Source organism: Diceros bicornis, chromosome 7 (genome assembly GCF_020826845.1).
Source record: "Diceros bicornis minor isolate mBicDic1 chromosome 7, mDicBic1.mat.cur, whole genome shotgun sequence".
Taxonomy (NCBI): domain Eukaryota; kingdom Metazoa; phylum Chordata; class Mammalia; order Perissodactyla; family Rhinocerotidae; genus Diceros; species Diceros bicornis.
In genome coordinates, this window is record NC_080746.1 from 80,911,577 (window position 1) to 80,938,245 (window position 26,669).

General features: G+C 35.0%; 1 long non-coding RNA gene across 1 annotated transcript; it reads left to right on the forward strand.

Moving 5' to 3' along the window:
* The first annotated feature begins 7,724 nt into the window (after window positions 1-7,724).
* Window positions 7,725-17,720, forward strand: LOC131408144 (uncharacterized). The gene is made up of 3 exons (XR_009220699.1): window positions 7,725-7,847; window positions 16,716-16,913; window positions 17,620-17,720. It is a non-coding gene; the product is annotated as an uncharacterized LOC131408144 (long non-coding RNA).
* Window positions 17,721-26,669: the final 8,949 nt, after the last annotated feature.

Below are 26,669 nucleotides of genomic sequence, written 5' to 3' on the forward strand. Positions count from 1 at the left end.
TTTATGAAATGCCATGAAAGTGTATTGTGGGAGAAGCTGACCAATCAGAGCGAGGGCAGTGGTTGCTTGGGGTGAGAGGGGAGGGGAGAGAGAGGGAAGTTTGTCATAAACAAATATAGTTTCAGTTGAGAACTAAAAGGAAACTGGTGTGAATCACGGAGGAAGGAGGGGAGCAAAGTGCACTCTAAGCAAAGGAAATTGTGTGCGAAAGGCCCTCAGGTGAGAAAAAAAAAGTGGTTCATTTGAGTAACTGAAAAAAGGGAAGTGTGCCTGGGGCATAGTGAACTAGAGAAAGCAGGACACTAATGTAACGGGCTTCTAAGGCAATGCCCTGCCTCTCCCTCTGCGTGCACATTCACACATCTTGAAGCAGAGTTCACATCATTTCCTTCCCAATTCAGTGCCCCATTCTCTCTAGCCCAACGTGCTGGGCCCATCTTTGATAGTGATTTTTCTCTGTGTCGCTCACTTTGAAGTGTTCACATAGAGAGGCTCATATTTCACTTACCTAATTGTCTTAACCACATCTGGTTTCCCACTCATGTTGTCCCAGAGGGCTTCCATCATGTCGCACCTTTTAATATATTGCCTTTGGCATCTGGCACACAGTTCTTTGCCAACCATGGGTTTTCAACTAATGCTGTCCAAATTTGTGAATTATCATGGGGAACAAGTCTCAGGCATACACAATATGCTTTTGATTATTTTCTCAACAAATGCTTGTGAGCACTCTCCCTGTGTTAGGCACTGTGTTGAGCATTGGGGATGCAATGATAGGTTCTGTTCTCGGCCGGTATATGATCAGTGTCATTATTATAAGTGATCAATAAAAGAAAGTGCAGCTGCGTTTGCCTATCCAAGGGCAGAAGAACATAGGGAGGGATGGACAGTGAGAGACACGCCTAGCCTCTGCTCAAAGGTGGTGGGAGTGCCTTCACTTCAGCCTAGTGCATGACCAGCAACGTAAAGGTAAGATTCAGGTGAGCGGAATCACTTCTGAGGTCCTTCCTAGTTTTCCTGGAGTCAGGCCTGAGTTTAGTGGTCAATAGAATGCTCACAGATAAGGGACTGCAGGATAAGAAGAGTAACGATAAGAACAGGCCCATTGCATTATCACTGGGTGAGAAGGCCATATGAGGACTCAAGGGTCTATGTATGATCCTTCTTTTAACAAATACTTTTTGAACATATTATGTTGTCTTTGTTTTTGGAACAAGGGATACACTAGGGAACAGACAAGATAACAAGAATCACCAATAAAAACCTTGCTTTATAGTGGAAGAAATTTCTAGATGTGCCAAAATTAGAAGTATCCATCTTCTATTTTTTTACTGTGTTATTGGGCCTACACGGGTCTGGCTAACACCCACTGCAGAGGACTAAGAATAAACCCCAAAGAAGGGAATGATGATCCCTGATGGTCACTAAGGACAATGACTTGGCCTACTGCTTCTTTCTCACGAGGTAGTTGAACACTGAATATGGGAAAGCAGAGTGCGGGATGGACAGAGGGAGAAGGCATTGAGTTGCTTCCTCTTTAGTGCAAGATCTCAAATGTCATGCCCCGGACGTCACATTGGCTGAAGTTTGGGATTCAAGATTGCCCTTTGGGGATGTTCTTTGTGACCTGAGAGGAACTACAGAACAGCTTTTCCACCCACTTGACAGGACTATGATTTATAGGTTTTTGTAGTCTTTATGAAACAGAAAAGCATTCTATCTCAGAAAGGTTAAGGTGAAAAGTTTAGTCCTGTGTTCTCTTAACCTGTTCACCCCCAGAAATGCCATAGCAACCGTGTGAGACCTTAAACAAATCTTCTGAAGTTTGTCACTGCATGTGGGATGCCTCAGACCTGACATTTCATAAGGTAAAAACAGTGAATGGTTTTGCTTTCATTGGGTCCATAAATGGAAACAGTCAATCTGTTAAAGCAAATATTTCCATAGTATGTCTACTCCTGCCTCCATTCAGACTAGGTCCCCAAAACTATTTTAGGAGTTACAGACAAAGTGTAGTTGATCTTGAGTTAGATATGACTGAACTTCAATGTGAATGTGGCACAGAAAAACAAAAAATATATATATATACAGTTAAATAACTAAAATCACCTGACAATGGTATTTGACGTCAGCAGAGCCTCCCCACTTTCACGGCCGGTTTTGTTCAGGTGACTTGAAGAAGATTTGATTACCTGGGTTATTACCTGGGTCCCTATTTGGATCCTGTTTTTGTATTTCCTTTGTTCTTTTGAGTTTTATCTCCCGGCTTACATCAAGCAGGCCCGGCAGCTATTTCTTATCCATTTATTCATTCATTCATTCAGTAAACATTGTGTCTCCTATACTGTGGGTACTTGAGAGACACCAATGAAGAAACCAGACAGAAATCCTTAACCCCATGAGTTGATTTTTGTGTTGATTAGCATCTGCAGGATATTTTATTTCCTGTCCTATCCAGAATGAAAATTTTCCTATATTTTTCCTGCATTTTCCTCTGATTCCTGCTGTCTGACAATAGTGTCTAGAAAATACTGACCTGGGTGCTTAGAAATCTGCTTTTTATCTGTAAATTTTCACATCACACAATCCATTGTTTTACCAGATTCTCTGAATAATTGGCCATCTGTGCGTAGCACAGAATAATTGATATAATACTTCTGAAAAAGTGTTGTTAACAAAACCAAAATGTTTGTGCACATTTTCAAACTTGCTTTTGAAAATCTGTTAGAAAAATCTCCATTGAATTTTTTATTTCTTTTTGAAAGCTGCAGCAATTCTATTTGCTAAAATGATGTCAGGATTGTACAGTGACTTCTCTTTAGTAAAAATGAAAGAGGATTGCCTGTACTCAGAAACATTATTCCATTTGATTCCAAATTAAAAAGATAATAGAATCTTTGTAAAAAGTCTGTGTTCTACTTTGGCTACTGGAGTACTGTGTTCAGACTACGGTAAGAAGGCAGCAGGATAAGAAAAAAACAATACAAAAAGAAATGGAAGTATAAAAGAATATATAACTCCTGGTAAGTTAAAAAATGAATAATAAAAATTATAATTCTAGTTTTAACTATGGAAGTAATCATTATTTGGAATGAAGAACTGTAATGTAAAATATTTTTAATATTAGAATTATACTTTTTATTAAAAAATATTCATGAGTTCTTATGTTTAAACAGCATGTGCTAAATATCTTCTTTTGTGAACCTAAATTTTTTGTGTACAATTAAAGTCCCGTACTTCCAAAGTCCATGACACACACATACGAGCAGGCATGAAAGAGGAACGGGGAGGGGGGGCGCATTTTGTGACTGTTGTAACTGGTGAAGAGTGATTCAAGAAGTTACCCAAAAGTTAAGATTCTATGAATCGATGGGGCACAGTATTTCATTGTGTTTAGGAGGAGATGATTTTTCCCCTCTTGGGTAAAGAAAACAATATGAGAAAGCCTTAGTTATGAAATAATTTTGAAACAATAGAGCAGGGAATATGGTAGAGCTCAGAAAGAAATAGAATGAATTTCCTGATGAAAGATACATTGATTTAGAAAGACTAAGTTTATTAATCAATTAATATGAAAGAAAAAATCAAAATGAGATTAGACCCAGGTAATCAAGGGTAAAGCAGAAAGACATTATAACAGGAACCTGACAGAAGACTGACTCTTAAGCTTCCCTTTTTTCCTGTCCAGTGCCTGAGAGTGTTTAGTAGATTGTCCAGATCTAATGGAGTTTATTAGCATTTTAACATGATTTTATAATATTTAGATTTCAAGTGTGTTATACATACATATACATATCCAGACATATACATGCACAATGCGAATTTACTATTCCCTCAGTACTGTCAAACAAGGGTATTAGCAGTACAGATTAGGTATTACCCAGACTTATTTTGGGGAGAGGGAAATACACCAATGCAACGTTCCCAAATTGTGAAACCTAGTGGATGAAGGCTACATCAATTTATTGTTATTTATTATTGTCTGTTAGAAAATGTATTATCCAAACTAAACCCAAATGCCTCTATACGTCACTGTGAATTGAAAATTATCAAGCGCCACTTTTATAATACTCTGTAGTTAATGGTTGTTGCTATTTAAGCTTACTTATAGAGAAGTTATCTCAACCATCAAGCTACATTTAACAAACTTGAGGTTATGTGTAATTTCAGTAAACTTTAAAATTTCAGAATATTTTCTAATCTTATGAGCTATGTGATTTCAGTGAAATTCTTCTAGTTACTCTGAGGCTCAGTCGCTTCTTCTATCCAGTAATCGCCTGCCTCACGAGATTCTTCTGGGCTCAAATATGTTAATTTTTATGACAATACCTTGCCAACATTAAAGCAGGATAAACGTATAATTTTTAGTAATGTTAGAATTAATGTATTTCAAAGATATTCTATATTTTCATGTCACCTTCCTGTTCAATACGATAAACACTTTACCATCCAAAACAAATATTTTTTCTTTCCAGTCAAAAGAGTGGTGGGGAACAGTCCGCTGAGGATATTCGTGTATACTCAAAATCTCCATACAATGTTTAAAATATCTCAAATGTAAAGATTCACCAATTTTTGTCTTTTAAGTTACTTATCTATGTAAAGTTCTAAATAATACCAAGCTTCTAAACTGGGTATGATATGGGCCTTCAGGTGAGCCACAGATGGGTACGGTGTACCATGAAACGTCAATGTTTGCAAATTTTCATAGTGATAAAGCATTCAAAATCATTCCAACAACCGCTCAAAATTTTGTAGCAGTTGTAATAATATTTGGATAATATTTGTATGGTTTACTCTGTAAAATGCCTACACTGAATAATTTTTATCTGAGTATAAACGATTTAACGCACAGCCCCGGCAATCAGAACGTTCTGTTCTGGGATCTCACAGCACCTGAACTTGACCTTTTCCTTGAAACACAAAGAAAGTGTGATTCTTACTTCAGATATGAGTTAGCAGAGTAAAGTTCTTTATTTTTCTGGCATGTGTAAAAGGACTAGTGTTTATTTTTATTTAAACCATTCTAAATTTTTCACAATATCTTTGTAAAGAGTGTATGTATGATTTATATCTTTATTAATAATAGTAGTAGTAGTATTTGGCATTTGATGTTTTTATACAGAATATAATTGATTATGGTGTTACTGGGGGCTGATTTTTGGCTTTTGAAGTTAACAATTAAACCAAATTCTTGCTCATGATGGAATTGTGTTATAACTTACTGCTTGTTTTCCAAAATACCAAATAGTGCTTATTTGTAAAAATAAAAATTGAAAATGATTCAATTACTAATTCATAAAAGGGGCCTTTACACCTCCAGGAAATTACTTTTTCAAAATTTTTAGATGTTACATGAGCATAAAATTTATATTATTTTCAAAATAATTATGGTTATTGAATTAAAAGCAAATTACTGTAAAATATTTCCTATACTGTACACCATGTTAATGGCTATTATATGTGAGGATTATCTCAAATTTAATTCATATTCCTCAGTATGTTTCTCTCCCCTTAGCCTAAGGGTCTTATCTACCTGAAAAAATTATGAAATAATGCAATGGTGCCAGCCAGACCATCAGCACATGACCAAAAAAAACTGAGTTGAGTTCTTCTCAGCTTTTTTTTGTTAGTACAAATTAAGAAACACTATACTCCTATGAGATCGGTTACTACATTTTCAGATCAAGCTCAAGAAGCTGTTTGGAAAATGCTGCAATTAACAGCTAAATTCAAAATGTCTCACATAGTTGCAAAATTGAGTATTTTCCTAGCTGACTAGCAATTTTCAACGCTATGTCTCACAACAACCCCATAAAGAAATACAACATTTACAATTGAAACAAACTCTCATGACATGAAGTGACAACATGTCAGTCAGCTGACACAAAGACAACACGAATCCAGATGATTATTAGCTTTAGGAAGTATCTATTGCAAATTGGTGAATTTACAAATGTTAGTCCTGATGCACAGTTAATAGCACTAGATAGAATCTCTGAAGAGAGATACTTGAAATAAATGTGTTTGTTCAATAAAAACATGCCAAAACAAACTTGAAAGTGATAAATGAATACTTTTAAAAGATAAGATATTATGGAAACCTGCGTAAGCATGTGCAGTGATGGTGCTGCTGACATGAGAGGAGGAGACGTGTTTTTACATCTTCAATCAGAAAACACTGAGATGCAAGCAAAACACAGTTTTAGTCAAAGAGAAGCTCTCATACGTAAACATTATCTATAGATCTGAATAGTTAAATAAATAAATATAAAAAATTACTGAAGACAATAAAACCAAAGTTGCTAGACACATGTCTTTTCAGCTTTGACGTAAGAAGATAGGCCCACTATGAGCTCTTTTGTATTTCATACGGAAATGTTGGTTGTCCGGAGGAAGGGTATCATCAAACAACCTAAATGTCCATCACTGGGTGAGTGGAAAGACACAGATTTAGAGAGGGGAAAAATCTAACAACTCTACAGAATTGAGTTTGAAATTACAAAAAAAAAAATCCAGACTAGTAGAACAACCACTGTGTATTCTTGAATGAAACCTTTGTCATTACTTTTAAACTATTGATATGAAGTCCAATTGATTTTGAAATCTATTTTCACAAGAAATTTCAACATAACACTTATTTTTAAAAAAGCAAAATGTTAGATTTCAAGAAAAATTATCCCTGACATACAATTTAAAGCAATAAAATTAACCTAATTTGGATTAATGGTGAGAAAGATGTTCCTGACAATGAGTCACACACACACAAAAACACACACACACACATTTTTATTTTACCATTTATTACTACCTATTCATGTCAAATTTATCACTGACGGTTATTGGAAATAAAATGAAAAGATTATTTAAACACTTTGATCAGAATTATGTGTAAAATCTGATATATGTTCAGGGAAGCAAGCTCTAGTTTATCCTTTAAAAAATGAAAATATTTTATCTGGAAGTTTTATATAAATTTAATATTTAATATCTTAGCTAATCTCAATTTCTCTTTTATAATTGTATAATTTAAAGAAAATGTAATGATCTATGTTACCAAGTTTCTTATAAATGTCCCTAATCCTTCTATTTCAGTTCAATCTTCCATGCAAATATCACTTTTCTTAGGGGTATTGATCTAAAACTTTGGGAAATTTTGAAATAACGTGTAGTGTTCTTCAACTGTCTAGAAATAAGTGTTATATATGGCATAACAAGTTGATTAATTCTGATGAGATTACATCAAAATGCCTGTGGAGAGTCTCATAAAATAAGAATACTAATCATTTGGAAAAAGAAAAAGTAACAACACTGGGGGAAAAAACTCAAACTTCGGTTTTGCCCTGAATCAAGTGAACATCTTCATTTATGGAAAACTGTGTATAATAGACCATGTAGACTTAATGGAGTCTAAATCCATATATATTGAAATGTAAGTAAAAGCAAAATACTCTTCATTAAAGTTCAAAACACACGAGCTAGTAAATTTCTTCTAAATAGGCTTGAATAAATGGATTCTAAGAATGAAAGAAGTTGTTATTAATATTTTTTCCAGGAAGACATATAAATGAAACTGTCTTAAGGAAACCAAGAAGTAAGATCACCCGAGCATATATCACAGTAATAATAACAGCTAGTTTACATCCTGCCACACGAGACTGCTGTGCAGCACCATGTCAAGGGGCATCAGTCACACACTACGTTGTTTTCCAGCAGGCACTTATCACAGAGACTTCAGCATGAATGGTCCTCCATGTAGTTATGCAAACTGATGGACCTCTCCTTACTCTAAACCATCTGAGGACTTTACGTTATATTAAGTACTTTATTCTCAAAACAATATAGAGGTAAGTAGGTGCTATTATTATCCAATTTTACACATGATAAAACAAAGATAGGTTGAATAACCTACCCTAGGCAGACAGGTAGTCGTGGAGCTGGGATTTGAACACAAGCAGTGTGGCGCTCAATGGCTACACTGCATTTGTGTCCCATTCATATTTTTCTGCAGTGTTATTTTCTTTAGCAATCAGTATAATGAACTGAGGGCATAAAACTTTCGGGATATATAATGCCTCCCAAGAATTTACTCCTTTCAAATAATTTCCATTGCATTAATAGGAAATATGCATACAAAATATACACAAGTGGATTGGGAACATCTCACAAAATCTAGCTGAAAGTTACAGATTTTGTAAGTTAGAGCTTCACCTATGAAAATTTTATTTTGAAATGGAAATAAAAATGAACAAATCGCAGCATATTTATTGTTTTAGAATTGGTCTTTTCTGTTTATTATTCATGCTTTGTATTTCCAGACTCGATGAAGATGAAAAGAAGCATTCATGTGGAAAGATTCACACCTTCTCTCTTCCTGGCACAGTCACTTGGGTAGACAATACTTGAACTCTCCACATGGTCTAAATGTGCTCCCAATAAATATTTCCCTGAAGGAAGAGTTTTAAATCAACCTTGGTTTAAAACTCAGGCCTCTGTAAAGTAAAAGGCTTGCTTATTATTCCTGAGGCCATAAAGTTTAAAACTCATATTCCATATAATTTGTTTACTGTACTGTTCTCATCACCAGATATAAATATGAAAACTACTCCAAGGGAAGAAGAGATGCAAGATAGAAAGAAAGATAAACTGAAGGGAGAGGAGGGTCCTATGCAGAAAAGAGCAAATACATGAAATAAAAGTAATAGAAAAAGGGAAGCCAGTAAATGCAATAAATGATTAAAGAATAGCATGTTGATGTTCCATTTCACCTTTATATAGCTTCTAATTATTCCAAATTAGAATATAAGTAATGTAAAAGTGATGCCAAATTTGTAAAACGTTAAGAGTGTTAACAATTTGGGGCATTCTTATAAATGTGTTCACTCCCCAAACCATCAGCATATTATTGACGTCAATCTTATAAGGAAACTAAAATTTTATCTACATACTTCCTTTGAGAAAGGAGCTTTGATAATTTAGAGAATTTTCTGTAATCACTCAATCAAAATAAATGCCTTGTCATTTCTGTCCGTATGTAAATTCTTCTGTATATAATCAAATCAAATAATGGACAGGTGTTTCTATTTGTCCATTATGACATTATGTGAAAATGACTAGGTGCATTTTCACTAAGTCTGAGTAAATGTAGGATGGTCTGACTTAGGCTACAGATTAGGTGGAATACCCCATAATCGCTTTGGGTCCCTGGGGAAGCATCCGAAGGTCTTGAGAGGGATTAGCGGCCCCACTAATGGGTGTGTGGGGAAACGCAGGGGCCTTGGGAACATATCAAAGGAATAGGCCCTCGTCGATCTAAGCAACCTTGAGGGAGAAAAGTTCATGAGATTGCTTACTAGGGGTGACCTGACATAGTACTGATATGTCATGAATAAAGAAAACACCGGTGGTTCCAAATATGAATGTCAAAATAATCATCACAAGGAGTAACACTTGGAATAACAGGCATCAATTCTGAAGTCAATTTCCTTCTCATCCACTAGCACTGTGTAGTGGGCGCCAAGGTGAGCAACATACGATGTCAAAGGAACCCCTAGCCTGCCCATAAAATTCTGTTGGAGGATGATGCTCTTTACCTTACAGTACAAGTACACAACCTTCAGGAAACCCTTCAGAAGGCACTTGCTGGGTATGACATCTAGCAGACTCTGTACTATTAAGGGGAGTTGTATTTCTTTCTTCAAAATGCACTATCAATCATTTTTGAATAGTGAAACTCCCATTACAAAATATGGAAAATTCAGACACAAAATAGAAATAAGAATGCTAAAAGCACATTCTACTCAAAATAGCCCAGAAATTAAATATTAGCTCTTTTTTTATCAATGTTTTCTTTAAATATTAGCTCCTTTTTATCAATGTTTTCTTTGTCTTTTTTGGTAAAGATTTTTGTGGATTTTTAAAAATTTACAGTTGTAATCATAAGTAAATCTGAGTAATAAATGTGATAATAAACTGATTTTTCACATTTATTATGTGTACTAAATATGCCAAGTAATATATTGATTTTAATATTTCAAGAAAAATATGTAAGTAGGTAGATATTTAAATTCTATAGACCTCCTACTGCACATTGGCATAAAGTTAAAGGAAAATTCTATTTTAAGAAACAAAAATTGGTAACAAAGATGACATAGAAACAAAATGTTAAAAAAAGTAAAAGAAAATCAAAGTGCTAGTAGTCCTGGTCCCACAGGATGTACACAAGTGTGGGATCTTACAGCTCTCTCCAGATAATTGTGATTCAAAGAGGAATACTATTATCAGCAATACTATTTTTTACTAGGGTTCTATGAATGTAGATGATGTTTTAATTAGTCCTAATGAATGTTTTAAAAACATAGGATGCATAATTTTAGGTGAAATTTTTCCAAGTTACATTTTGAAGTTAGGTAGCTAGACATATATTTCTAAGAATTTTACTGTTGTTACTAAACATCTATTACAAACACACCAAACTTTCATAAATATCCCTGTGTTCCCAGCTGCTTCTTTTAGATAAATTACTTCATTCAATTTTTGAACACTTTATTGTATCTCAGGATTGTTATATATCCATCCCTATGAATTTTCAACTCTGAAGATTAACCTCCCATGTGAGAAGCTAACAGATGGGGCCCCACTTTCAGATCAATCGCTTGACTAAAACTCTCCCTGGACTGTATTGTGACAGAGAATCAAAATTGCATCAGAAACCTACTATAATATGTTTGAGAGAGGAGAGAAAAAAGAAACACATTTTTCACCAGTGTTTTTCTGGCAAAGAGATGAGAGTCAGAAGCACAGCCATTGCAGTAACGATGTGCATTGGTTAAGGTAAAGCCTGGGCCCACAAAGAGTCATTCAATACTTTGTTTTACCTCACCTAGAGGAAAGGGGCAAAAACAGGGGTAGTATGGGTTGAGGGGAGGTGATTACAACAATAAAGCTGCCTGCAAAAAAGGTGTGTGGCTGAGGCTGCCAGGGTCAATCTAAATATCAATTAGTAGAGACGTCTGATTTCTTATCTTTTAGATAAAAATAAATACAAATAGAATATTTGCATTATGCTTCCTTAGATATCATCATATGAACCTCCAGTTTGGAAACCACTCATTTACAAAAAAGAAACAGTTCTTCAGGCACTAGCAGATTCTTAACTAGATATATGTGATTCCAATTTGGCAGTGTAAAAAAGAGTGACAATAAGAGAACATTGATGAATACCTTTTATTGTAATAGATAGATAATTCTAAGTGTCAGGATAATTCCACATTTTCAGACGGCTTTGGTTTGCCTTCCACAGCCATTGTTGCATTTCCTAGTCGATCAGTTATACATAAATGTGGAAGTACACTATACTGTAGCTGGCTCTAGGTTCTAATGATTCACTTCACAGCATTTGGTCTTATTTTCCTCATCGTTTTTCTACTAAACTCTATTTCTACTAAATAGGGTTTCAGTAGCTTATTCTTTTTATTTATAATGCCTATCTTCTTGCGAATAATTCAAATATATCTTTTCAATGACCGAAATAATACAATGAAGTGAAGTTAGATGATCATTAAGATCACTTTCAGCACAACTATCTTATAACACTAAATACCTTTTCACATGTGGAAAACAAACTTCAAGTTTATTGCCTTACTGATGTTCCAGGAATGACATCAGGGATATATACATATATATAAAACACTTTGCAAGAGAAAAGAGAGTTTTAGGGATTACACGTCTTCTCATTGGAAACATTTATAAAAATGAAATTTATTAAAAACCAAAACTCTACAAAGCCTTGGATTTTAGTAGAGAATTCACTAAAGAATATGCTTCATCTTAAGATTTTATCAACACATCCAAAAAGCCAAAAAGAAAAAATTCAGATGTTATATTTTAAAAATCGATCATAACATAAAGGAATTTGTGATTAACTTCCCCTGAAAGGGTTTTTATCAAGATTAACTAAACCTCTTTGTGAAAATCTGAATTGACTTTCAAAATAAATTTTTCAAATTTAGATTTAGGGGAATGCAATCAAATAATATCTCTATTTTCAAACTAAATATGTTGGCTCATTTATTTTTAAACATTTCACTTGCGCAGTTCTGACTTAAAAGATAAATATAAGAAAGCACTATAAATTTGTTCATTCCATAGCTAAACTTATAAAAAGCATATAGGCCACTTACAATTAACTCAATATCAATTCACTTTTATTTCTTTCTTTTGAGAGGAGCTATAGGACATGTGACTGTCTAATAATGACCACCATCCCCTTTGGTGTCCTGAGTGGCCTCATAGAGAGATCAGAAGGCAGTCTCTGTAATGGCAAAATGATCATAATACTAAGACTAAAACTTATGCAAACATGCTCAAATTTTCTCTTAACATGGAAAATTAGATCATAGATAGATAGATAGATAGATAGGTAAAAACAGGGAGAGAGAGGTAAAGTAAGTAGCCTCTTTTTTTGTACATCTACCTATCTGTCTGTCTATCTATTTTACCTGTCTTTTTGGAACACATTTATACATATGAGTATAACTATATTTACATACAAATATATGTATATGAGGCTCCCCTGCCCAGTCTGCTCTCTGGGATTTCAAAAGATGTCACTGAAATGAAATTTCAAAGTGGAAAGCACTGTAACACCAGTGTATATATTTGGAAGCAAAAATTGAAATAGTTCAATATTCAGCAAAATCTCAAAATTACATTTTACATCTCCTCTCCAATTGGTTCACTCCCACTTATGGTTATGTTTATAATTCTCATACCACCTTGTTGAACTCAAGCTTTTATTTCGATGTAGAAATCATGCTTTATTTATCTTGATATTAACTGCAACAGTAATTCTCAAACTTCCTGGAACAACAAAATCAACTTGAGGCTAGTCAAAAAAAAAAAAAAAAAAAAAAAGAATTCCTTGGCTATAACTCAAATATTCTTATTCTATGATTATGGGAGAGGTCCAGAATCTATCTGAAACCGGTACCTAAAGAAATATTAAAAGATAATTTTCTGGACCTAAAGGAAGACTTGATTTTTTAAATAAAAATGTTTATCAAGTTATATTCATACTTTCTGTAAAAAGAAATATTTCTATGCATATTTAGATATATTACAATTCAAAGAATTAGGACTAAAAAACCTAGGATTAAAAGATAATTTGGCAAGCATCCACATTTTAAAACCAGATATTTCCAAAGATAAATTAACCTATCTCCTATCAGATATATTACCTATTGTAATAAAGATAATCAAAAAAGAAATAAAGAAAAAGCATATTTAGGTATATCTGAGAGAAAAAAATATTGTGAACATAAGATTTACCTTTCAATATATAAGAACTCAAAAAATATTTCTCTATTTCATTCCTTTTTTCAATCAAGTTTTGAATACTTAATAGTTACCAGTTGTTGGGCTTGTCACATTTCACATTACCATGAATGTGTCAAACATTCTGCCCAATGTTATCTTGCCATTTCTAGGGAAAAAAAAAAACAAGGACACATCCAAGGAATAATTCTAGTCAAATAAATCAGAATAATGAACATCCCCCAAAAAAAACAAACAAACAAATAAGGAAAGAGATGTACACCTTGATATGCATAAAAGAATTGTGGACAATGTCCATAAAATATAAAACTAGGGTGAACTATTTTTAATAACCTCATTATAAAGAGTCATTGAATTTTTAAGAAAAGATTTTAAAAGGAAAGATGTTTTTTAAAATTTAAATTTGGAATTAAAATCTGCAGATTATTACAACAAATTTTGGAATGTTAGTAAGGGAGATGAGTAGGTAAAATTATGCTAAAGGGTTTGTCTTTTTAGGGAATTGTGGTGATAAAAGAAAGGCCTTTTATATTGTGTTTGTTAAAAACAAAATTTAACCACCCATAACATGAAAATAGGAATAGAATTAGAAATTTGAAAACAAGGGAATGACTATAATTAAACTAGACATGGTAGGAAATAAAACGAAAAGGGGAAAAAACCTGAAAACCAGGAAACAGAAGTTAAGACAGGACTCATATCAGATACATGTGTGTTCAAAAGCAATTCCTGTTTAAAAAGTCAAAGATACATAACCCAGAGACCTAAGAGGCATCTTTAATAACTCCTTTCCCTTGTCCCCCCATCCAATGTATCACCAATCCTTGAAGATTTTCTCCACCTAAATATTTAACAAATATATTCGTCTCTCCATGTGTATTCCTGCAATCCTACTCCAAGATCCTCTCCCGAATGCACTGCTGAAGCAGCCTTCCGAACTGGCTTCCATCAACGGTGACCAGGCTTTATGAGCACAGCTTCCCATGCAGAAATGACTTCTATTCTTGTCAAATTATAACACTAAAAGCCTGTAATATGCTTAATATGAAACTAAATCTGAGCTGTTGAACTGTAAAATGTTGCATAATCTTTCTTTAATTTAAAATGTAAAACCTAGAGACTTCAGCAAATTTAGAGAACAATCTTGTGATCAAAGAAAGTCCTGTGAATGGCTAGCATTTGTTTGGATCATCCATCCAGGTTGCGCAGAAAAGGGGGCTTTCTCTGGAGACTTCAGTTAAGACACATATGAACGATAACCAAACTGTAAGGGAACAGTGTAGAACCATAATTTTCTAACAAAATTTCTTCTATGCTTTGTTATATAATACCTCCTTTCCCGCTGAGTGTTCTACACCTCTCTTAATGCTGAGGGAAACACAGATTTCCAACTCTTTGGATAATTTCTTCCCTAGTGACAAGTATTGTCAGCAGCAGCAGTCCTAAACCTCTAAATGGAGTAGTTAACTATTTGATACAACTTAGCTTCATTTCTCTAGAACATGAAGTCCAAAACTTATATTGAGAGGGTTGTTATGTATTTTCTTTGCTAATACATTTTTATTCATGTGTATATGAATGTATTTGTGTCTATACTTCACAATAGTTTCAATAGAAAATTCCTGCTCTACTAATTGGAATACTTGTCAATCTTTCTTACATTCAAAGAGCTCTTTGAAATAGCAGATTGAACAAGTTAGTTGTCTGTTTACTGCAAATGAAAATAAAATAGTTCCTATGTGGGAAAATATGCTGCATAGTGGTATCAGATATAGTCTAACTTATCACACTTAAAGGAATCTTGATTCCCACATTTATCACTGACCCTTTTTGGAGGGTTTACTTAAGAAGGTGATAAACAGGAAGGTTGGGTAGAAAGGTTGGTGTTGTCTGAGTGGCATTCATTCCAACTGCGTTGGTTATATAAGCAGATTCACTGATTAGATCTCTTCTACCAAATGCCAAAAAATTTAGGTTAAAAAAATGAAATTCAGATATTTTTTCCTAGTTACCCAATTCGTTTTGTATTTTCCTCATGGAAAATTTTCCTCCTAAGTCACTATATTACCTCTCCATTGTAAACAAATGGCCTACATCTGAGGACTACTCACAAGTACCTACTCAATAAAAATGATACCAAAACGTGTTTAACTAAGGATGAAAATAAGTTGAGGACAATAAAAAGTGTACATGCTATATAGATGGACAAAATTGTATTCGTATGTTATCTACCCAAATTCTTGTAGGGAAAGCCCTGAAAGAGTAACTTTTGTACCGTTTCTGGTCTTTTCCTACTACCGTCATGAATGCATATTCATTAGTTCCTTGGGTTCTAAGTTAAAACAAACTAATAAACAGAATTTCTTCAACAGAGCGGATCACATTTAAGAAACTGCTTTTATTTCTGAGCCAATCAACTCTCCCGTCTTGTGCTGAGATGACTTCAGAGCAGTAGGAATGCATGACAGCAGGAAACTGCACCCTTGTCTCCTCCAGAGAAATTATCTCCTATTTAAAGGTCTTCAAGTAGAGATATGGCTTCTAATCAAGTATAAAAATTTACTGCCTCCATGAGCCAAATCCAATGGCAATATATCAGCCCTCCTGTCTTCCCTGTAACTGGATCATAATCAATACTTATCTAATAGACATAGCCATAAAATTGAATCATCTAATACCACAACAGCCCTGTAATATTTCTCAATATTCATTTGTGCCATTTCTCCAAGATTGAATATCTTATAAGAATGACTTGTTTCGAAGAAAATAATCATAACCACAATGTTATTTAAGTGTAATAATGCTTAGGTACCATTATTATGAAGTTGTGGTTTAAACACATAGAAAGGTCAGCGAGAAGAACCTACAAATAGAAGAAATAAATGTATTATTCGCTCAGTTCATATTTTAAGATCTTAATAAAACATTGATCTGATACTTAAAATTTGTCAAAGGAATTTTTTTTAAGATATCGCTTACAGCCTGAAAATAAAATGTTGATGTGCTATTTTTTTTCTATTTCATGGTATTCCTTTTTAAGTACCTTAAGTATTCATTCTAAATCTGTTTTTGGAGGCTTAAAGACTCAAGAGTTAGAAGTAATTTTTGCCTCACATTCTCCCCAAACAAGGCTCTCAGAGGTAAAAGACTTGGCAACCTTGCTGTTACAGGTGAGGTTGCCTAGCAACTCACATCCACCACACTGAAACTGTCTGAAAGCATCCGTTCCAAGAGCAACTAGCCTGCAGATCAATTACTAAGACAGAAAATGAAGGCAAAAATGAACACATTTGTGAAGTGCCCCATGGAGTAAAAGAGTATTCAGGTATTGAAAGACAAAACTCCTGTAAAATACCTCTCCTCATATCTTTTTCTTGCAGAAACGCATGTGCACAAAGACCTTGAAAGAGAAAACTTGATCATTACAAAACTCATTAAATATCATCGAGCTGAAAGCAAGAATGTGTTATCTTTTCATACTGCATCTTGGCTGCCTCTGAAGTAACAAAGAAAATTTTTGTTTTTGCTTGTTTCTTTTAAAGTACGGCTCTGAGGAAATGATTTCTGTAATAATTAAGGTATGATTTTAACTAATACTTATCTGTTTAGGGAGCAACTATTTCGTTTGTGGATTATACAGCCACTTGATCCCTTTGCTTCATTAAGTTCTCACATTTCTCATTGGAGCTACTAACCAGGAGACATGGCAGATTAAGGGAAAGTAAGTAAGATGAAGACCAATCGTAGTCCAAGTCTAAATTCAGACTCTATGAAATGAGAAGTATGGAAGAGATATTTCCAGGTTCTCTCCAGCCGTCTTCTCCTCTTCCAGCCACTAAAATGTCTCATCACATTCTCTAGTAGTACGTGCTGCTTATACCCATAGTTCTGAAACTAAAAGATGACATTTAAAGTAAAAAAAACTTTTCACAGATATTCAGTGTTAATTTAGGTTATTGTAATCACAGAGCTAAATAAATATCAAAAGTATATGAAACACACATTTTAGTTTCCTAGCACTGCCATAACAAATTACCACAAATTTGCTGGCTTAGAACAACAGAAATGTATTCTCTCACAGTGCTGAAGGCCAAAAGGCTGAAAGCAAGGTACGGTTAGTGTGGATTCCTCCTGAGGGCTCCAAGGGATAATATCTTTCACAGCTCTCTCCTATTGCTGGTGGCTCCTGCCAGCACTGGCTTCTAGATGCATCACTTCAATTTCCACCTCCATTTCCAATTTGTGTCTGTGTATTTCAAATATCCCTCTTCTTTCTCCTATTAGGATCCCAGTCATTGGATTTAGAGCTCACCATAAATCCAGGATGATCCATTTCAAGATCCTTAAAAACATCTGCAAAAACCCTATTTCCAAATAAGGTAACATTCACAGACAGTGAGTTAGGACTTGGACATATCTTTTTGTGGGTAGACGATCCAACCTACTGCAGCATAATTTCCTAAATCTTTTAGTAAGACAAGCAAAACTGGCAGGCAATAAACTTCATTTTGTTAATTTAGTGTGCTAAATAATCCTACCTTGCTTGAATAGATAAGAAACACAGTCTGTGGTCTTGTTATACAGATAATATACTTTCTATTATGACTTCAACATAATAATGCAGAGAATGTATTTCTAACAGTTATGGTTTAGGAAGTGCTATCTCATACTGAAAATTTCTGAGGGAGCAGTACTTGAATGTTTGTTTCAATAAGGCAAATCTTGGTAACACTTTTTCCATATGGAAAAAGGAAAAAGAGGTATATGGAACTCTCCATTGTAAATCAATAATAAAAAATGTCTGCATTGTTATCACTACTGCTACAATTGAAGGAATGAGGCAAGTTGGTAAATACAAAGATATTATCTTCATCTTTTTATATACTTTACCTTTATTAACTCCCATTATTTGCTTTACAGGTTCATGTGGTAGATTCTATTGTTGTCCTTATTTTGGAGGAAACTGAAGCATGTGGAAATTATATAAAACTTGCTCAAGGTCTCAAAGCCTGTAATTGGTTTGAGTGCTACAGAACAAGATATTTTCTTTTTCTTTTTAAATTGGCTATTCATATACTACTGTGCTATCTATTTCAACCGCTGTAAAATCATTACCAGTTATGATATATCTTGGTATGAATGTGATCATAAATGCGAACATAAAGTTCACATTTTCTATTATTGGGTATATTAAAAAATATCTAAATAATTTTTGTATTATTTTACATGTTATTATGAAAATGAAATTTCAGAATTAAAAATGTATTTTTATTGTTAAATAAAAAATATAAATAAAATTCATTTGTGGACTTTGTCGGGAGCCACTCGTCTTTTTTCGTGGCCCCTAAAGTCCAGGCTATGGTTTAATAGGGGATCCAATATGTTTTCATCGATCTTTAGCTGAATATCATATGTGTTACCCAACCAAAGTGGGTTCGTCTTCTGGTGAGTTAAAATTAGACTGTCTAACAGCAGTAGTTGTCACATAAAGTAGGGTATATTTGCAGCAAATGGGAGGCCACTCAGAATCATTTCCCAAGTCGTGGCTGTCTGGACAGCAGGGGCTTTTTATTTCGGATGGGGAATGAATATTCCAAAGGCAGAGGTGGGTTTTCGCTTGCACAGGCTCAGTTGGAAAACATGCTTCCACATACACTGCAGGTTAAGGTGATAAGGCCTAGGCTCCTCCCAGAGAGGAGATCTCAGCATTAAAAATGAGGCAAAGGTTATAGGCCGTGCTCTTGTGGTGAGGCTTGGTGTGGGTCAGGGTGGTTCGTGATTGCATCTCTTAAACAGTTAAATGCTTCCAAACCCCCCTTGAGTTCCTTGGGGCAATTAGTCAGAGACTACAAATTTGGTTGTTCTTTGGAGGGAAAAAATATCTTCGCTGTGTTTAATTACATAAATTAATATATCATTGCCAGTTGGTAAATACAAAGATGGAACCATAAAATGATATATTAAGATCTAACACTCCTCGGTACTTATTTAAATGTGACGTGCACTTTACATGTTATAACTCATGAAATCTTCAGAACTACTTATAAGGTAGGTGCTACTATCATCCCTATCTTACACACAAGGAAATGAAAGCACTGGGAATTTTTGTATTTTTCCCAAGATCAAATAGCAAGTAAGTGACAAATCTAGGTTATAAATTCAGGTAATCCATTTCCAGAGTTGGCACTCTTACTCAACATACCATACAGCCTCATCGCATAACCACTAAAATTAGCTGAGCACACAGTCACCCAGAATAAGGATTATATTCCCAATCCTCCCTTGTATCTTTCTTGTGGCCACAAGACTGAGTTCTGGTCAATATGATGTTTGTGGAAGTCTTAATTTTATCTTTCTTCTGCTTTGCTGCCCAGAATGTGGAATTCACCATCGTGGATTATGAGGATGGGGGCCACGCTCCAGTAATGACAGAGCAGAGCCTCCATACAGCCTTCGATTACATACTCCAGATACTGATAAAAGAGAGAAATAAATTTCTGTACTGCTCATGCCCTGCTAATTTGGCTCTTTGTTTTTTTCAGTCTAAATTAATCTTACCTGACAAAGGTAGCTACATTATCATCTATTTGGCAAATGAGAATGCCTTTGCTAAGAGAGTTGAAATGACCCAGGTCACTCAGCTAATACATGGCTGCTAAGATTGAAATGCAGCTGAATTTCTGAGATAACAGTACATGTGGTTCTCTATATTTTCCCATTCTACATGAATAAGAATGGAAAGGTGAAAAATAAAGAAAAGCATGTTTCTACTTGATGTGGCTATTTTATATAGGTTAACATTTTCTTTTCCTTAAACTATCCAGTAAATGTGTCATTTCCTTGGTCTACTACACTAGATCAAGCATTACTTAGAAAACCACATATTTCATATGCATTATTTTTTATATCTACTTTTCAATCTAAACAAATTTTAGTCCTTCAATTTAAAACAAAAGTATATTTTGTATTGGTGAAAATATTTAACGCTGTTTCATGTAAGTACAATGTTTCAGACTTAACCTTAACAGTGAATTCACTCAAATACCTTTTACTCATTATTCAAACTCTCAAACAATTTAATGTTATGGAAATGGGATTTTCAATGTAATGATTTAAACATTAATATTCTTTCTTTCACATGGAAATAGAAATCTAAAACCTTTTTTAGCAAACCCTATAAAATGCCTTCTACTCATTTTTGCTATCAAAACTGCTATAAAATATTACATTCTGCTCATTCATTCATATTCTTATAGGTATCTTGTAATTGTTCTCCTAGGGAAGAAGTGGAGCTAGATTCATTGTTGTGTTTAAATCCAGGCCGAGCTTCTTTGTACCTGAACCAACTTTTGGCATAGATCACTATGTTACCATTACTATATGACTTAAAAAAAATTAAAACAAACAAACAAGAATCTCTCTAGAGAGTTTCTGTTGCTGTTGATACCATTGTGGTACACTGATTAAGAGCATTAAATTGCACTCAAATTGATCTTGGTTTAAGTCTAACTTTTCTAGCTCTGTGGCCTTAGGCAAAGTATTAAGGTTCTGTAAGCCTTGTTTTCTTCATCTGTAAAATACCACTAACAGTGCAATTCACTGTGTGAGACTGCACTGTGTGGATTAAATGTGAAAATGCATGTAAAGTTCTTAGCCCACTGCCTGGCACTTAGAAGCTCCTGGAAGGAGTATCACCAAACGGTTTAAATACAGAGGCCCAGGAGACAGGGAATTCAAAATAGAGAGAACTGAAGGGAAAATTCCAGGAACATGCAGGAAGGAAAACCCAAGTTCAACAGCTCTGCAGACCCTATGATGAGTCACCATCCAGGTGAGGTCATGCCAGAAGTCTCTGGGAGACGTCACGAGAATGAGATGAGTACAACAACCAATGCTGTGAAAGCCTCTGTGTGTTGTTTATGCTGCTGAGGGAGAGTTTGGGCTGATACTTATGTAAAAAGCTAAAGGAATGGAGGTGAGTGGGACAATCATATTCTGCTTTTGGGTAGGGATGAGGGAGAGAGGGAAGCAGAACAAACACTCAAACGCAGAGCTCAAAAGAAGGAAGGGAAGAGGCCGTCACAGTGAGCTTGCCTAAGGAAAGCTATGTAAAATGCACCCAGAACTTTCTCTCTTAGTAGCATAACTAGTAAATTAAGCCTTATTATGATTGAGGAAAAAGAGAGAGTGTGTCTTGAGTTACACCACATAGCCTGCTGGGTTGCCTTTCCCTCAGCGTGTACCAGGATCTGGCAGGGAGGAAGGATGAAGGAACCTGCTTTGCTAAATAAATAATTAAAATACAATATGAAAGCTGCTGAAATAACATTTTAAATCACAACAGAAACACAGAAGAGATTAAAGCCAATTGCTTGGAAGAGATAGAGAAACTTTCAAGGCGTAGATATTCTGAGGTTGGGCCTTGGTGGGCCCACGTGGGGCAGGCCTCCCAGCAGATAAACGGCACGTGCACAGACAGGCAGAGAGGAGAGAGACGCAGGCGAGCGTAAAGGGAAGGAAGAGTTCTGTGAGAAGAGAAGGAAGCAAGCGACTGGGAAGGAGGATAGTGTGGCAGGATGGTTTCCGATTTTAAAAGACCTTGCTCCAGAATAATGACCTTGGCCTTAAAACTTGTGGGAAATGGAATGCTTTTAAGCTAGAAAAACCTATCCTCTAAACAGTTGTTTTAGAAAGACAGCTTGTTGAGAGTGTTTAAATTGCATTGGGACATAAAGCATCAAGAGTAGTAAAACCAACAAAAATTAAAAACAAAAACAAGAATAAAAACTTCTGCTTTAGTTTCTAGGGCTGTTATAGAAAATTACCACAAATTTGCTGGCTGAATACAACAGAAATTTATTTTCTCACGGTGTTGCAGCTTAGATATCTGAAATCAGGGTGTCCATGGGGCTGTGTCTCTGCGAAGGCTCTAGTGAAGAATCCTTCCCTGCTTCTTCCTGGAAGCAGTGCCAGCCCACAGCAAGCCCTGGCATTCCTCGGCATTCTACCAAGACCTGCCAAGGTCTTCACGTGGCCTTGTCTCCTGGTCTGTGTGTGTGTCTTGTCTCTTCTTATGAGAAGACCAGTCATGTTGGATTTAGAACCCACCCTAATCCAGGGTGATTTCCTCTTAACTTGATTACATCTGCAAAGACCCTATTTCCGAATAAGGCCGCCTTCCGAGGTTCTGGGTGGACAAAAATTTGGGAGGCGCTATTCAACCCACAACTGCCCACTCTCTGTCCATCTCCCCAAATTCACATCTATCCCACAGCAAAAGACACTATCCCCATCCCACCATCCCCAGAAGTCTTAGTTCATTCCAGCATTAACTCTAATTCCAAAATCTCATCTAAATGTCATCAACTGAAAAAGTTCCAAATCTCATTACTGCATCTGTATCATCTAAATCAAGTATGCTTATCAAATTTTAGCTGCATTTGGTGAGAGAGCTATTTTTGCTAATTGTTCAATTACATTGTCACTGTAACTACACAACTTAGTAGGAAAACTAATGAAACATAAGTGCAAGAAAATAGAGTTTTGGTGATTTATCCATATGTTTGGTGAGAAAAAAGCTAGACACAAAAGAGTATTTACTGTATGCTTGCATTTATATTAAGTTACTGATAACACTTACCTATGGTGATAGAAGTCAGGATAGTGATAACTTTGGGTAGAGAAGATATTAAATGGAAAGGAAACTTCAGAAGTGAGGGAAATGTTCTGTGCCTCGAGTTAGCTAAGGGTTACAGAGAAATGTACATATATAAAAATATATCAGGCTGTACATTTCAGATTTATGCATTTTATGGAATTTATAATTACAAAATAAGTCCAAAGAAAAAATAAAGTACAAAAAACTGAGGTTTTTTTTCCATGCGAAAACCCTCTAGAATGCTTTAAATAGACTCAATAAATCAGAGACACTTAAAAATTTGTTAAGTAAGAACAGCAAAGGCAAGACAAAAGACTGGGAGAAAGTCTTAATAATCTAGGAAAATTTCTCCTTCATATTTCTTCACAGAGACTTTATTTCTCTCAGAGAATTTATTATGTGTATGGTTTATTTTAAGGTCACATCAGAACTTATTCCATACAACCAAATTCAAAGCAAATACCATTTATTGGCATTCGAACATACATTTATGTTTCAAGTTAAGATATTTTAATTTAGGCATATATGTGCCTTTAAAAAGTTATTTCTTACTTATCTGATTTTTATTAACCCATAAACTTTCTGCAGTGATAGCATTAAAATGAGAGGGTTTTCAGTGTGTATACTAACATTATATTTCTCATCCATTATAAGGATGATAATTAATCTCAAAAAGTCTAATAGCATTTACAGTTAAGTGACAAGATGTAAACCTAACATCAGAGCATAAACTCTTTTTTAACAGCTTCATTGAGGTTTAATTGATACACGAAGAACTGCACATATTTAATGTGTACACTGATGAGTTTGAACTTACACAAACATTCATGATACCATCACCACCACCACCCTAAACTATTAGCTTTTAGGTTTTATTGCTTTTTGAAACTCATCTGCTAATTAAATAGTTCAAATGAAAGATGTCACAGGCTTGATCTAGGGAAGTAAGGATTGAGATATAGGATAGAATTTCTATGTCAAATTCTACTTAAAAATCAAAAAGAATGGAAAATAGAACATTTCATCAAATATGTTTAATGTGGTAAACCTAGTTTTAAAAAAGCACTGCTTTGTAAATGATTTATTCAGAGATAACTTTGCAAAAAGAATCCATTTTAATTTAAAAAATGCACATGTAAGTCTGCAATAAAAACAAACAAAAAAAGTAAGAGTTTACCAGTAGGACGAAATCAATTCTAATTCAGAAAATGCCTAGATACCAGAGTCGACATTTTTCTGTTTCTTATGACTGCACAATATGAAACGATTTTCAGCAAACAGTGTATCGTGCCATCCTTGACCACAAGGAAGGAAAGCAACGTTTTAAGTAATTTAAAAAAATCAATAGGAAATTACGTTTAAAAAAATTTCTTTCTTTAAGAAGTAATATCAGCAGGCAGAAGTTGTGAAAATGCGAAAGGATTGTACAAATCTTCCTTTGCCCTCTCACAGCACACTTGTTTTAAAAATCATGGATATATTCCCCCTGAATATATTCTGTAGGATGTCTAAACATCATTTTTTGCAAGATTTATGGGGTGAAAAGGTAAAAATCCAAGTCTCCACATGGTGTCAATAAGTATTTGAGGGCTTTTCAAAAGACTGTGTTCCCATTTAGAATGTCATGTAATCATGGCTGGCACCTTGTTTATTGTGAATGCAATAACCTGAGTAATGTAATAAACAAGGGTTCCGGATTAGCTTTTAGAGGATCGTATAGAAAGATAGTTTAATGTCATCCAATTAAAAATCCGAAACAAGAACACACTTTACTTTTCATCATTCCGTAGAACTTATTCTCAAGGAATTCTTTTCTATCTTGATTTATTCTCTTTATCTTGCACAAGATTCTGTAGCTAAATAAGTTTCAATTCTCTTTGCTATTCAGTTTGATTCAAAATTTAATGGATATAGTTAAATATTGCTTTTGTTGATTTCCCCTTGAATTCGATCATCCTCTAAGGATTGATATCCCCAAGTACAAAACACTTGATAATCCCCTCAATACAAGGGCTGTGAATCACTTAGTATTGACAACGATAATGAAAATGGAAAAGGTCTATAGCACTGGTTCTCTAATAGAATTAGATATACAAGAGAGGAATTGGAGGAAATGCCTGGTCAAGATGAAAGGGAGGGAGTCAGAGCAGGTGGGGAAAGCATCTCAGACTGCAGCACAGTTCTAAGAATGCTTTGGCAAGACTGACGCAATGGGCCAAAGTCGCCTGTTAAAGGAGCCCTGCACCCTGCAGGAATACACCTCCTTCAGGACACCACCTCTACTCAGTCACTGGCTAAGAGCAGCCTTTGTGCAAAAATGCGGGCAGATCCAAAAAGCTTGCAGTTGGGACCATCGGTTAATCTTGCTCCCTGCAGCAGGAGATCTGAGTGTCACATTTTCATGGCCAACACAGATTGTCAAAACACAAATTTCTGGGCTCTACCCTGAAGAGTTTCAGATTTAGTAAGTTTGGGGGTGAGTCTGACAATTTGCATTTCTAACAAGTTGCATATGTTGCTGATCCAGCGACCATGTGAGTGAAATGCTAGTCTATATATAAAACAGCATTTGTTGGTTCACTTTCCTCTTTGGATATCTTGCAGTGGGAAGATAATATATGTGCTAAAATTAACTCTTTTGATACAAAAAGTTTCTGCAGAGCTTTACTTCAGTAATATGTTGAATAGTTCAGTGAGTGTTAGTTTAGAAAAATGCATAAATGCTGCCAGATGAAACTGCTCTGAAAGCACTTTGCTGGTAGAAAGAAAACCCCGGGACTCCCTTATTGCTTTGTCTTATTACCTCAGCAAGGAAAACCTAACTTTTCTTTGTTACATTTTAATACTTAATAGCTTGTATATTGAAACAATACATTGAAAATTCATAACACATACAGAGACCAAGGTTATTGGGAGAGAATACGGTTGCGGAGCGGGGATTCATTTAATTCTCCAAATCTACTAAGGATGCAGACATATCCCAATGCACTGTATCCAGAACAGATAAAAAACACTGACTCAAAGATTATCTTGCACGAGGAACACGCAAATTCCTTTTGAGTATTTTCTTATAGAAAATCAAAGTCTGGACAAGAGTCATAGGGAGTAATTTGGATAATCTAGGACTTTGCAATAGGCAAAATGATTTTTCTCAGCAATAAAGAGGGCAGGAAAAATGAGATCTAGCAAGTAGGACAAGGGTAAGAAGTAAATGGGGCTGAAAATCAGTGAGGCCTATGATCTATGAGCCAAAACAGGGACTCAGTGGTCCTCAACAGCTGATCAAGTCCCTCTTATTGTTGAAAACAAAGAGAATATTAGAGTAAGAGTGGAATCCATCCCCTGTAGAAGTAGGGCAACCAAATACTAGGTCCAGTACAAGAATAGTAAGATCCTTGATCTGAGAAGTAGAATGAAGAGAAGAGATCAATGCCCCAATAACATGCATTCAACCTCGTTAATAACCAAACGAGACAGTAAACTATTAGTGTAGCTAATAGCAGAGATGGACATTCACCCATAGACATTGACTGGGCTCTTAAAAGACACCACTGGAAGCAAGTATCTAAGCAAACACTGAGCGTATCCTACAATTAATAACAAAGGTTCTGAAACTAGAAGAGAATATCACAGCAAGAAGAGAACACAGCAAGTACAAACTATATTTGAAGAGAGA